The sequence below is a fragment of the Dromiciops gliroides genome, chromosome 5 (assembly GCF_019393635.1).
Source record: "Dromiciops gliroides isolate mDroGli1 chromosome 5, mDroGli1.pri, whole genome shotgun sequence".
In the NCBI taxonomy this organism is placed as follows: domain Eukaryota; kingdom Metazoa; phylum Chordata; class Mammalia; order Microbiotheria; family Microbiotheriidae; genus Dromiciops; species Dromiciops gliroides.
The window spans coordinates 296,386,705-296,401,596 of NC_057865.1; positions in this window are offsets into that span (position 1 = coordinate 296,386,705).

Sequence of the window (14,892 nt, forward strand, 5' to 3'; positions counted from 1 at the left end):
CTGAGCTTCAGTTTCTCCCTCTGTGAAATGAAGGTCCGGACATACAGACATGATAAAAGATAGGGTGTGGTCCGTGCCAGGTGAGAACAGGCAGCGATGGGGGAGGCTGGCATTCCCAGGGCAGGGAACCGGAGGCCAGAGACTTGCCCATGGTCACAGCTGGTAAGGGTCTGAGGCAGGATTTGAACTTGGGAAGAGCAGTCTTCTGTGCACTCTGGCACCCCCTAGCTGCCAGATTTTGTCTGTATCTGATACAGACAAAATCAACAGTCCTGACCCCTGGGAGCCCACATTCTCAGGAGGATACCACAGGTACCCAGGTAGGGAGACCCAAGGCAATTTCAGGAAGGAGAGATCGCTGCAGAATTTGGAGAATCAGAGCAGGCTTCCTGGAGGAGGCGGCCTTTGCGTGGAGCCTTCCCGGAAGATGAGGTCGGAGACAAGTGAGGAGGAAGCATGCTCCCAGCATAGGCAAATGCCCAGAAGTGGGAGATGAGTGAACAGCTAGTGAGTCCCTTTAGCTGAACCTGGGAGGAGAGACAGGGACAAAAGCCAGAGTAGTTATCTGGTGCCACTGTGGGAGGCTTTGAATGCCAAGCCAAGCAATGTTTTCCATTGGCCTCCCAGCCCTGCCCCTTACTGCCTTCTCTTTCCCTGGGCCAGGCCAGCCCAGGAGTGGGGAACCCCAGACATAAGGGGCTCCTGATCTCTCCATTACCCCCCTTTAGACCTAAGTGTGAAGCTGTCACTTGCACCAAAGTCGCCACAGGGAAATTTAGCCTGGTACTATGGGGAAGGCCCTGGCTAGAACCAGACGCCCTGGGAGCAAACCCTAACTTACTTGTGGAACTCTACCCAAGTCCCTTCCCTCTCTGAGCCTCAGTTGCCTTTGTAGAATGGGCAGTGGGCCTGGCTTGGCTCCACCTCCAGATTGGGAGCCATCTGCATAGAGGAAGCAGCCATATGGGGAGAGGATTGGAGAGAAGAAATAAGGCCCTGGACAGGAGGGAGCAGTAGAAGGGGGACAGCAGAGCTGTCAAGGACCCTGAGACTCCCTTGTTCCCACCCAAGAATGTTTGAGTCTGAGTCCCTCTTGCCCTGTTTGCTCCTGACCACATCCCCTCCTCAAAACCCCTCAAACAGCTTGAAGATCTACAGCAGGTGTCATCCTCCAAACCTACATTATCCCATGGGACAGAGGGGAATACTGAGGCCCAGACAGGTGAAGGCATTTGTCCAAGCCACATGACCAATCAAATATCAAAGCCTGGAATGACCCCAGTTCTGCTCCCAGCCCTGGGGCAATCAGAAGAGTGGCTCCCTGGGGACCACCAAAGGGAAGGGCACCCTGCGAGGATGGCCAGAATACCAACAGACTAAAACTGGCTCTTCTGAGACCCCACCCTCTCTGCTGCTTCTACCAGAGTCACTGGCTCCAACAGTGCCTGGCACATAGTAGGTGCTTAATAAATGTTGGTCGATTGATCTGGCCAGAGGCTGGATTCACAGAACTCACCCCCAGAAGGAAGGGTTGAGCACAGTGGGAGGGCCCCCCGGCTAAGAAGGAGATGTTTGAGCAGAGCTGGGATTTCTGGACCACAGCCTAAACTACAGAGATGGCAGGTGCCTGGCCAGAGGCAGTGCACAGCTAGCAAAGGACGGTAAGAATGCTCTTGTCTGCCATCTTGCAAAGCTAATGAAAAACATTTAAACCAAAAGGATGAGGGTAAATCTCTAATTCAGAGCCGGGAGGTAGCTTAGAAAGCATCAAGGCCACCACAACCCCCACCTCAGTTGAGAGATGAGGAAAAAGAAACGTGCCTAGGCTCACACAGCTGAAAAGCATCTAAGGCAGGATTTGAACCCAGGTCTTCCTGACTCCAAGTGTCTCCTCAGTGAGGGGGGTGGAGAGGGAGGGTGGGAGAGAATTTGGAACTCAAAATTGTAAAAAAAAAAAAAATTATGGTTAAAATCTTTTTACAAGTAATTGGGGAAAATATTAAAATAATTTTTAAATTTTTAAAAGATTAATTCTAGGGCAGCTAGGTGGCGCAGTGGATAGAGCAGTGGCCCTGGAGTCAGGAGGACCTGAGTTCAAATCCGGCCTCAGACACTTAACACTTACTAGCTGTGTGACCCTGGGCAAGTCACTTAACCCCAATTGCCTCACCAAAAAAAAAAAAAAAAAGATTAATTCTAATGCCTTCCTTCTGCTCTATTGATCATTTCCAATTTATCCCATATATAGCTTATTTGTACATTGTTACTTGCTTGTTATCTCCCCCATTAGATTATGAATTCCTCAAAAACAGGGATGGTCTTTTGCTTCTTTTTATATCTTCAAAGCTTAGCACGATGACTGGCTTAATAAATTCTTGGGCTGCTAGGTGGTACTATAGTGGACAGAGCGCCAGACCTGAAGTCAGGAAGACTCATCTTCCTGCATTCAAATTCAGCCTCAGACACTTCCTAGCTGTGTGACCCTGGGCAAGTCACTTCACCCTGTTTGCCTCAGTTTCCTCATCCATACAATGAGCTGGAGAAGGACATGGCAAACCACTCCAATATCTTTGCCAAGAAAATCCCAAAAGGGGTCATGAAGAGTCTGAAATGACTAAACAACAAAATGAATACTTATTGACTGATTTACTGACTAAGAAGGTTCTCGGGGCAGCTAGGTGACACAGTGGATAGAGCGCCGGCCCTGGAGTCAGGAGTACCTGAGTTCAAATCTGGCCTCAGACACTTAACACTATCTGTGTGACCCTGGGCAAGTCACTTAACCCCAATTGCCTCACTAAAAATAAAATAAAAAGAACAAGCATTAAGAAGGTTCTCCCACACACACCCCACTGGGGAGAGGGAAGGGAAGAGGGAGAAAAACTAGATTTTTGTTCATTTATTTTATTTGGAGGGATTGTAGAGAGAGGTCGGTACAGTTACTGCTTTTCCTCTGCCATCTTGACTCCACCCCAATTTTTGTTCATTTTAAAGGAAATACTAAAGTTCAGAAAGAACTAAGACTAGATAATGAATATCATCTTGCTTGCCTTCTCAAGGAGTGGGAGGGATGGAATTTGGAACTCAAAAATTCTAAAAAATGAATATTTATTGTTTTGTTTGATCCTCACAACAACCCCATAAAGTAGGTGCTATTATTATCATTCCCATTTTGTAGGCTAAGAAACCAAGACTCAGAGCTGAGTCCTGCAGCCCTCCCTCACCTCCCTCCACAGCTCCCCCCCCCCTCCCCTGCCCCATCTTAGGCAGGGTCACACAAATAGCAGAGGCAGAATTCACACTGGTCATCCAGACTCTGTGTCCATCTGTACTCACTGTGCCACCTAGTGGACAATAGGGAGAAGGCAGAACTGTTCGATTGCTATTTGGCTTGTTTTCTCTGCCAAGGAGAGATGCCCTTTGCACAGGACATAAAGTTTGAACAGGGAGCTGCCCAAGATTAGTCAGGAGATAGAAAGGAAGCAAACACCTGCCTGCTCTTGGGACTTCGCCCCAGATGAACAGGATTCTCGGAACCTGAAAGAACAAGCAGATGAGAGAGCAAAGCTGCTGCCAGGAAATTTGAAAAATCAGGGGAACGGAAGCCATACCCCAAGATTGGAGAAGGGCAAATAGTATCCTGATTATCAAAAAGGGAAGAAAACAGAGCCTGCAGACAATCTCACTTCCTTTTCGATGGCCTTACACTAGGACAGGATGTAGCGGATATAATTTCCCAAGACCCGGGTGAAGCTTTTGACAGTGTCCTACGTTGTCCCTGTAAGAGAAGATGGAGTGATGTGGTTTAGGTAACAATCCAATCACATGGATTCCAAGCTGGCTGGGCGGCCAGACTCCAAGAGGAGCGTTAATGATCCAGTGTCAACATGGCATGAAGACGTTTCCAACTGAGTGCCCCAGGTATCTGTGCTTGGCCATCTCACCTTTTTATGAGCGACATGGACAGATAAAGGCAGAGACGTCACATGAACTAAGTGTGCCCCCACCCAAATCTAGGAGGGAGAGCTAATACAGAGATGACTAGGGGGACCCACTGGGATCTTGGCAGGCTGGAGCAGTGAGCTAAATCTACGAGGATGGCATCCAATAGATATCAATGTATAGGCTTGCGTTGGGGTGCAATAAAAGGCAGTTTCCCGTGTATGAGAGGACAGAGGCGTATGTAGACAGCAGTAGTTCTGAAAACGCCCCTACGGGCAAGCTCAATCGGCAGTGACGTGTGGCAGCAAGAAACGTCTTGTGATCTCACGCTGCATGAAGAGGGGCAGAGCTTCCGAGAAGACAGAGGTGGCCATCCCACTCTATTCTGCATTCAAGAGTAGCCTGCTCCGGGGGCAGCTAGGTGGCGCAGTGGATAAAGCACCGGCCCTGGAGTCAGGAGGACCTGAGTTCAAATCGGACCTCAGACACTTGACACTTACTAGTTGTGTGACCCTGAGCAAGTCACTTAACCCCCATTGCCCCGGGGGAAAAAAGAGTGGGGAGTTGAGGCGGATTTAGCCTCCTTCTGCTTGGCCCCAGGGAGCAGAACCAGGAGCCACTGAGGGTGGGGGAGATGCAAAGAGGCATATGTAAGCTAGAGGTCCAGAAAAGCTTCCTAACGACTGGAGCTGTCCCAGTCCCAGGGACCTCCTCTAGAAATGATAAGTCCCACTCTTCCGGGACCTCCAAGCAGAGGGTGGGCAACCAGTTGTTGAGTATGCTGTAGTGGAAGCTCCTTTCATGTACTGGTGAGATTCAGTGGCTGCTGCAGACCCTTATATTCTGTTATTATTCTAAGACCCCAGACCCTCTCCCTCAGTGCCAGTTATGGATGTGGGGGCAGGAGGTCTGGGTTTAAATCCTAGTTCAACCTCAGACTACTTGTGTGGAACTTGAGCAAGTCACTTAAAATCTTTTTTTTTTTTTTTGGTGAGGCAATTGGGGTTAAGTGACTTGCCCAGGGTCACACAGCTAGTAAGTGTCTGAGGCCGGATTTGAACTCAGGTACTCCTGAATCCAGGGCCGGTGCTTATCCACTGTGCCATCTAACTGCCCCACTTAAAATCTTAATCTGTAAAAGAGAAGGTCTCCGACTTTGCTGTGCTGGAACGTCTGTCCCCTCCCTGGGTCCTGGGATGCTCCAAAGGTTCTTCAGGAGGAGGGAAGTAGAGAATCTCTGGAACTCATCATCCCCCTCCACCAAACCAGGGATAGGAGAGGGTCAAAGGGTGTGGGTTCTAGTCTCGGCCCTACTTCCCTCTCTGAGTCTTAGTTTCTCCCTTTGTTCAATAAATGATCTTAAACTATATTATAAGACAATAATTATCAAAATTATCTGGTACTGGCTAAGAAATAGAAAGGTGGGGGCAGCTAGGTGGCACAGTGGATAGAGCACCAGCCCTGGAGTCAGGAGTACCTGAGTTCAAATCCGGCCTCAGACACTTAACACTTACTAGCTGTGTGACCCTGGGCAAGTCACTTAACCCCAATTGCCTCACAAACAAACAAACAAAAAGAAATAGAAAAGTGGATCAGTGGGACAGAGTAGACATACAATTAAAGCACCAAATAAACATAATAACCTTGTATTTGACAAGCATAAAGACTTAAGATTTGGGGATAAGAGTTCTTCATTTGGAAAGCAATATGGCAGAAATTGGGCATAAACCAATATCTTACATCATTTACCAAGATAATATCAAAATGGATACATGACCTAGAAATAAAGAGAGATATTACAAGAAAGTTTGAAGAACATGGAACATACAACTTATAGAAAGATAGGTGAGCAGTTTATGAATAAACAAGAAATGGAAACCAGTTAGATGCAAAATGAATAATTTTTATTACTTTAAATTTAAAAGGTTCTATACAAATGAAACAAGTATAACAGATCAGAAGGAAAGCAGAAAATGTGGGGGGGATTTATAGACAATTTATCAGATAAAGTTCTCATATCTCAAATATATAAAGAACTTTGTCAAGTCTATAAGAATACAAGTCATTCCCCAATTGATAAATGGTCAAAGGAAATGAACAAGCAGTTTTCCAGTGAAGAAATCAAAACGATTTATAGTCATATGAAAAAATTATCTAAGTGATTATGGATTAAATAAATTAAATGCAAATTAAACAATACAAATTAAAACAACTTGGAAATACAATTTTATACCTATCAGCTTACCTAAAATGATTGAATGGGGAAGCAACAAATGTTGGAGGGGATGTGGAAAAATTGGGATACCAATTCATTGTTGGTAGAATTGTGAATTGTTGCAAACATTTTGGAGAGCAATCTTTAATTATTCCCAGAGTTATTAAACTGCCTGGACACTTTGACACTTTGACCCAGCAATACTTCTTCTTCTTCTTTTTTTTTTTTTTTAGTGAGGCAATTGGGGTTAAGTGACTTGCCCAGGGTCACACAGCTAGTAATTGTTAAGTGTCTGAGGCTGGATTTGAACTCAGGTACTCCTGACTCTAGGGCCGATGCTCTATCCACTGCACCACCTAGCTGCCCCCTCCAGCAATACTTCTACTAGGCCTGTTTCCAAAGATGATTAGGGGAAAAAAGAAAAGAACTTATATGTTCTAAAGTATTTCTAGCAACTCCCTTTGTAGCGTCAAAAAACTGGAAATTGCAGGGATGCCCATCAATTGGGGAATGGCTGAACAAATGGTGGCTTATGATTGTGATAGAATACTACTATGCTGGAAGAAATGATATGGGGCAGCTAGGTAGCACAGTGGATAGAGAACCAGCCCTGGAGTCGGGAGGACCTGAGTTCAAATCCGGTCTCAGAAACTTAACACTTACTAGCTGTGTGACCCTGGGCAAGTCACTTAACCCCAATTGCCTCATCCAAAAAAAAAAAAAAAAGAATTACACTTTTGGAGGGGCAGCAAGGTGGCACAGTGGATAGAGCACTGGCCCTGGATTCAGGAGTACCTGAGTTCAAATCCAGCCTCAGACACCTGACACTTACTAGCTATGTGACCTTGGGCAAGTCACTTAACCCTCATTGCCCAACCAAAAAAAAAAAATAAATTAAAAAAAAAAGAAATGATGAGCTTGATCATTTTAGTAAAACATGGATGCACTTGCATGAAATAATAAAGAGCAAAATGAGCAGAACCTAGGATACCGTATACAGCAACAGCAATTTTGTTTTAAGAACAATTTTAAGCAAATAAGTCATTTTAACTATTATAAATACCCAAATTTACCGACAAAGGACCGAGGAAGGAAGACGCTATCTTCATCCAGGGAAAGAACTGATAAATAGAAGTATGCATAGGATGGTTTTACATATATGCCTGTTTGGATCTGATGGTAGCCATCTCTAGGAGGGGGAAAGGGGGAGTGAAAAGGGGGTAAAAAAGAAAAAAATCCTATAACTGTATTATATCTTTAAAAGGAATAGCAAGTTGTACATAATATATTTACATCTTTTATTATACTATGTTATGGAAATGCTTGTTTTATTTTTAAAATTTTAAATAATATAAAATAAAAATTTAATGGTTTGGACCAGATGTTTCCCTGGGCTTCTTCCCAAGTGGTTAGAGGATAGCTTTGATTTGGGTTGGGGTGACATCTTGTGGCCAAAACATTTTCTGCAACTTGAGGCAAAGAGATTCAGGAAGGTGAGATGCATCTGTTCTCTCCTGCCTGCTGGTAGATCTATCCTGAAGGGATGGTCGGCCAGACAGATGGGCTTATTTTCCTGCCCTTCAACTCCCTCTGAGAGTTTCCAGATAAATGCTACAAAAAGCAGGAAAAGACATACATGTCACTAAAGATTTATTAAGTGCCTACATTGTCAGGCACTGTGCTCAACATTGGGCCTCCAAAGAAAGGTAAAAGACAGTCCCTGCTCTCAGGGAGTTCAGTCTAACTAGAGAGAAAACATGTAACTAATTCTGTACAAACAAGATGTCAACAGGATAAGCTGGAAAAAATGAACTGCTGCTCCCTGTAGAAGGTGGCATCTTAGCTAAGACTCGAAGGAACACAGGGATTAGAGAGAGCTGAGGAGAGAGAATGCTGCAGGCCTGAGAGATGGCCAGAGAAAATGCCTGGAGTCACACGATGGAGTGTGTCTTGTTCGAGGAACAACGAGGCCAGTGGTATTAGACTGCAGAGTACATGGGGAAATGGATACTGGAAGAAGACTGGAGAGGTCAGAAGGGCCAGCTTATAGAAGGCTTTTAATTCCCCAAAGAGGATTTTACATTTCATTAGGAAGGTGATAGGGAGCCATGGCTCCTCAGTGTAGAGGTGCCATGGTCAAAGTCAAAGATCACTTTGCCAGGGGAGTGGAGGATGGAGTGTCATGGGAAGTGGCTTGTGGCATGTAGACCAACAGGCAGATCATTACAGAAGTCCAAGTCTGGGTGAGGAGGGCCTTGCCAGGGTGGTGGCAGTCCAGAGGAGACAAGGGGGAGGGCATGTTCAAGAGATGTCACAAAGGGAAAATGCTTAGCAGACAGATTACTCGGGAGGGGAGGGTCAAGGATGACACCTAGCTTTCAAGCCTCGGTAACTAGGAGGAGAGTGGGACCCTCAGCAATAAGAGAGAAGTTAGGAAGAGGGGAGGTTTGGGGTGGGGCGGGGGGGGGGGAAGATAATGAGTTCAGTTGGGGATGTGTTGAGTTTAAGATATCTGTAGGGCATCGGTTTGATTTGTTCAGTGGGCAGACAGAGATGTCAGACTGGCAAGATTAGGGCTGGATAAGTAGATGTGAGAATCACCTACAGAGAGATAATCATTGCATCCATGGGAGCTGATGAGACAATTGCCCAGCAGAGCAAACTACCAGCTGGCTGTCACAGCCTTCCCATTTGCAGGGCTTGGGGTGGGGCTCACAATATTCATGGACCCCATGAGATTTTCTCAAACCCCAGATACCTTATCCAATCCCTAATCTTTCAGGAGGGCTAACCCCTATCCCTCTCATCCATGCCCGGCTCTTTGGGCAGCTCCTGCCCCTTCCCAGGATAAGAAGGCTCTGTTGGCCCAGGCTACAGGCAGCTGGGTCCAGGCTCAGTATAAGCCCCTTTGAAATAGCAGCTGAGGAAAATGATAAGTCTACAGCACTCCCTTCACAAGAGCCCCAAGGAGAGGGAATATGAGCATTAGCTCCACTTTCTAGGCAAGGCTCAGAGACAGAAAGTGATTTGCCTGAAGTCACACAGCAAGGAAGTAGCCCAGCTGGGACTGAGGCTCTCCTACCCAAGTCAGGGAATCCTCTATAGCTCCTGCTGCTCTTCCTAGGTGGACACTGTGGATTCCCAGCCCACATTCCCCTTGTCAATTATGGGGGGGGGGAGACAGAGGCCCGTGTAACTCTACAGGAAGACATCCTGAACCCACAGAGAGGCCATAGCTCCTTCCTTCTGGGGCATTGGTGCTGGGGTCCAAGTCTTTTTCAAGGATAGGGAGCTGCCCAATTTCTCTGGCCATTGAGAGCAGAGACACTGTTTGCTTCTCTGCTTTCCTCACAAATTGGGGGGTCGGGATGGGGTGCTGAGTCATAAGCATTCCTGGTGTCACTACCCTCCACTCAGTTACCTGCTCCTCTCTTCCATCTCGGATAGGAAAGTAAGAGCCAAGCAGGCACGGGAGATAGACCAGATTACTTCTGGGTGGTCTCAAGGAGTCAGATCATGAATCAAACCAAAGAAAATCAGGAACCTTCAGGATCTCTCTGATTTATTCATCTGTTTTCCATGCAGTATCCCCCCAGGGAATCCTAAACAAGTTCTCTAAGAGCAGGAACAGTTCTGTGTTTGTTCTAGCACAGTGTTTTATATACAGCAGGTAATTAATAAATGCATGTCTAATTGGAACTGAAGGACTGGCAGAAGCAACTGGGGATTGTTTAACTAGAAGAGCAGACTTAGGGGAGTTTTCAAGAGACCGAGGAGCAGCGACAGTGATAAGGAAAGAAGTTCAGCCTCCTTTAGTTTGTCCCCTAAAAGGTAGAACCAGATGCAGTGGTGGAAAGTGCTAAGGAGACCAACTGAGGCTTGAGTATCAGGAAAGACCTCCTAATGACAAGCTACCTCTGTAGGTAAGGAGTTCTCCATCACTGGAAGTATTCAAGCCAAGGCTGAATGCCCATTGACCTGGAATGTCTTCCAGAAAATTCTTGGTCAGGGAGGATAAGGCCAGCCCACAAGATTCCCAAAGGATCTTTCAGCTCTGAAATTCTATGATTCTAAGAGTCTGAGAGCTGGGGCTGGGAACCAGGCTTCTTACTTCCCAGAAGCGACTTCTTTTAGTGAGCTTCTGTCCTGGACGTGAGAGAACATTTCTCTTTTTTTTTTCTTCTGATAATAAACATTTTTATTTAAAGTTTTGAATTCCCGATTTTATCCCTCTTTCCCTTCCTCACCTCTCCCCTCCCTGAGGTGGTAAGCAATCCGATATGGATTATACATGTAAATTATGTAAAACATTACCATATTAGTCATTTTATACAAGAAAACTCGAATAAAAGAATAAATGAAAGGAAAAAAGTGAAAAAGAGCATGTTTCAGTCTGTGTTCCATCAATATCAATATCACCTCTTTGGAGGTGGATAGTATGTTTCATCAATAGTCTGTTGGGATTGTCTTCGATCATTGTATTGTTGAGAATAGTTGTCATTCACAGTTCTTCATCCAACAACATCACTGTCTCTGCGCACGGTGTTCTCCTGGTTCTGCTCCCTTCACTATACATCAGTTCATACAAGTCTTTCCAGGCCTTTCTGAAATCCTCCTGCTTGTCATTTCTTAGAGCACAATCATGTTCCATCACTATCCTAAATCACAGCTTGTTCAGCCGTTCCCCAATGGATGGGCGTCCCTTTCATTTCCTTAGCCACCACAAAAATCGCTGCTAGAAATCTTTTTGTACAAATAGGTCTTTTAACCAATCAGTAGGTCAGAGAAGAGTTCTAGGCATTACTCATTCAGAAAAAGACTGTGGCCATCATCAAAGGCAGGCCTCCCCAAACGGTACATGGGATTCAAGAAGCAGATCTCGAAGTCTTGTTCAATCCAGACCTGTGGTGGTTGTCACAGCCACACAGACTCCTTGGGGCTGGTGAGGAGGGAAGAAATCAAAACCCCCTCTCACCAATTTGTATCCAAAACACCACTGCCCTTCTCAGCCACCGAGTGGTCACAAGACAGATCTGAGAATGCCTGTTTCCCAATAAAAGACATATGAAGAAAGATGTTATCTATATACAGAGCATGGACTGATAAACAGAAGTGTAGAGAGAATAATTCTACATATATGTATATACATACATTCACACCTATTTTGTCTAACAATGATTGACATCTCTAGGGCAGGGAGGTTGGGGTGGGGAAGGAAGGAAAAAAAGAAAAAAGATATTTACATGATAACTTTATTATATATTATACTATGTTATGGAAATGTTTGTTATATTCCATAAATTAAAAATAAAATAAATAAATACGTCTTTTCCTCTTTTTGGGGATGTCTTTGGGATATAAGCCTAGCAGTAATGTTGATGGATTAAAGAGTATGCACAGTTCGATAGTCCTTTGGGCAGAGTTCATGCAAGGAATTCTTTTTTTTATCATAAAAGTATTTTGTTATTTTTCCTGTTACATGTAAAGATAGTTTTCATAAGATTTTTAACTCCAAATTTTTCTCTCTTCCCACTCCCCAAGACAGAAAGCAATCTGATAGAGGTTATATAGGTACAATCACATCAAACATATTTATGCATTAGTCATGTTGTGAAAGAAGAATCACAGCAAAAGGGAAAAACCTCAAAAAACAAAAACAAAAACAGAAGTAGAACCAGTATGATTTAATCTGCATTCAGAATCCACAGTTCTCCTTTCTGAATGTGGAGAATATTTTCCATCATGAGTTCTTTGGAATTGTCTTGGATCATTGTATTTCTAAGAAGAGCCAAGTCTCTCACAGTTGCTCATCACACAATGTTGCTGTTACTGTATACAATGTCAGCATCAGTCCACTTAAGTCTTTCCAGATTTTTCTGAAATCTACCTGCTCATCATTTCTTTTTTTTTTTTTTTAGTGAGGCAATTTGGGTTAAGTGACTTGCCCAGGGTCACACAGCTAGTAAATGTGTTAAGTGTCTGAGGCTGGATTTGAACTTGGGTACTCCTGACTCCAGGGCTGGTGCTCTATCTACTGCGCCACCTAGCTGCCCCCCTTTTTTTTTCATCATTTCTTACAACACGATAGTATTCCATTACATTCATATACCACAACTTGTTCAGCCATTCCCCAATTGATGGACATTCCCTTGATTTCCAGTTCTTTGCCACCACAAAGAGAGCTGCTAGGGGATAGCTAGATGGCACAGTGGATAAAGCACTGCCCTGGATTCAGAAGGACCTGAGTTCAAATTGGACCTCAGACACTTGACACTTACTAGCTGTGTGACCTTGGGCAAGTCACTTAACCCTCATTGCCCTGCAAAAAAAAAAAAGAGAGAGAGAGAGCTGCTAGAAATATTTTTGTACATGCGGATCCTTTTCCCTTTTTTATGATCTCTTTGGGATAAAGACCTTAGTAGTGGTACCACTGGGTCAAAGGGTATGCACTGTCTCATAGCCCTTTGGGCATAGTTCCAAATTGCTCTCCAGAATGGTTTGATCAGTTCACAACTCCACCAAAAATGCATTAGTGTTCCAATTTTTCCACAGCTTCTTCAGCATTTATTATTTTCCTTTTTTGTCATATTAGCCAGTCTGATAGGTGTCAGGTGGTACCACAGAGTTGTTTTAATTGGCATTTCTCTAATCAATAATGATTTAGAGCATTTTTTTTTCATATGGCTATAGATAGCTTTGATTTCTTCATCAGAAAACTGCCTGTTCACATTCTTTGACCATTTCTCAACTGGGGAATGACTTGCATCCTTATACATTTGATTCAGTTCCCGATATAGTTTGGAAATGAGGCCTTGATCAGAAACACTGCCTGTAAAAATGGTTTCCATGGGAGGAATGCTTGCCAACCTCTTAGTCCTTCCCAGCTTCACTTCTCATCTTCTCATCTTCTCCAGGCAAGATCAGTGGGCTTGGAGGGCAGGGGCTCCTTCTATATTCACTGTATGATTTTACCCTCTCTGGGCCTCAGTTTCCCCATCTCTTTGGGGATGTCAGGAGTTTTGGGGTCCCAGGGACCCACCCTAATCCAAACTCCTCAGGAAGATGGGAGGTAGAAACAGGGGAAGAGGGCTGGGGCTCCTCTGGAGAAAGAGAGCCGGGAAATCCAGCACCCCAGGGCTCACTGAGATTCTTGTGCTTTGGATGATGGGTCCAGTATCAGGACACTTTCCAAATTCTCTCTCCAGGATTGACGATCGTGATCACATTGGAATCCTGCCTGTCACCCAGAGCCAGCCCTCCCCAGAGCAGGCCAGGCCTCCAGAGGTCAGCTCACAGCCACCTCTTCCCCTCTCCATGTCTACAGAAGGGACCCCTTCCTCGATCCCCACCCACCCTTCCTGGATGGCGGCTCCTCTGCCTCTATGGACAGATGTTCCCCAGACTGAGGGGATTGTAAAGGACTCTTTCTCCTCCCTCTCCTTTACAGAAGCTTCATTAACTTCAAACAAACCCCCTGGTTCCTTCCCTTCTTCCCTCACACAGGGTCTCCAGGGCTGGAATGAAAGGAAGCTAGAACAGAGGGTAGGGGCAACAACATCTCCTTCCCACCTATGGCAGGCCAGGTGTGGGAAGGGAAGACCCAGAACTACCCCCCAGGCGACCCCACCTCCTGGCCAGCAGAAGGGGAAGGGCTGATCTAGGGTTCATTGGGCCTGCTCTGGATTGGGCTGACCCAGAAGCCCTAGCCCCCAGTGCTTGCTGCCCTCTGTCTTCCACACAGCTAGGAGTTTCTCCTCAGGGAAGCCCTCCCTTGGGTTCCCTCTACCCCAATAACTGGCATTTCTCTAACCCTTTAAAGTTTGCAAAACACTATTTATGTCACCTGTTCAACACAGGACCACCCCCTCAATCAAGGGGGAATGCTGCAGATAAACAGGCTTTGAGCCCAGAGGTGCCCAGTCTTAGAGACAATCTTGTGAGGTTAGATGGTCCAGCCATCCTGAGTCCCATGAGTGAGGGTGGCTGGCAGCAAAGGAAAGTCAGGGGGCGCTCATGACCTCCAAGCTTATACCCTATGCACACTTCCAAAACGATATTCCCCAACTACTCAGGAAAAGGCAGAAAGGCAGCCTCAAGTCCTGACTCAAACTTGCCTTGTTGAGCCCTTGCCACTTGTGGGAGGCTGTGCCCTGATGCCAGGGACAGAGTGGGCAAGGGCTAGCCTTCTCCCACCCCTTCCTAGCAAATCCCAAAGTTACATGATGCCACCTGGAGGGGCAAAGGAAAAGAAAACCACCCAGAAGCTGTCTTGTGTCCCCTTTTAACTGATGTAGCCTTTCCCTATTCTACTATCCACTGGGGAGCACTAGCTGGAAGCCACAAGGAAGTTGGTTGCTCTCCAAATGTCTAAGAGCTGAGTCCTCATGTCCCTGGAGTCTCCTGAAGTTTCCAGGGCCCATGCTGGTCCTTATGTGCCAAGTCAACTTCTCCTTCAATTATCCCCATTTTCAATCTGAGACTCAGAGAGGTCACAGAGGTAGGAAGTATCCTAGGGGGGTTTGAACCCAGATCTTTGCCATGTCAGGTCCTCTGTTCTGGTCACACACTATGCCTACTGCCTCCTTACTTAGCTTTTCATCCAGTTCTTCCTAGTAGTGTCAGTCCTGTGTCTGCCCTAGCCAATAAAACTAACTTCTCTTCTCTGGTGCCCCTGAGTGCTCAAGCTAGGATGGTTAGAGGTGATACTAACAGGAACAAATACAAAGCCCTTTCCT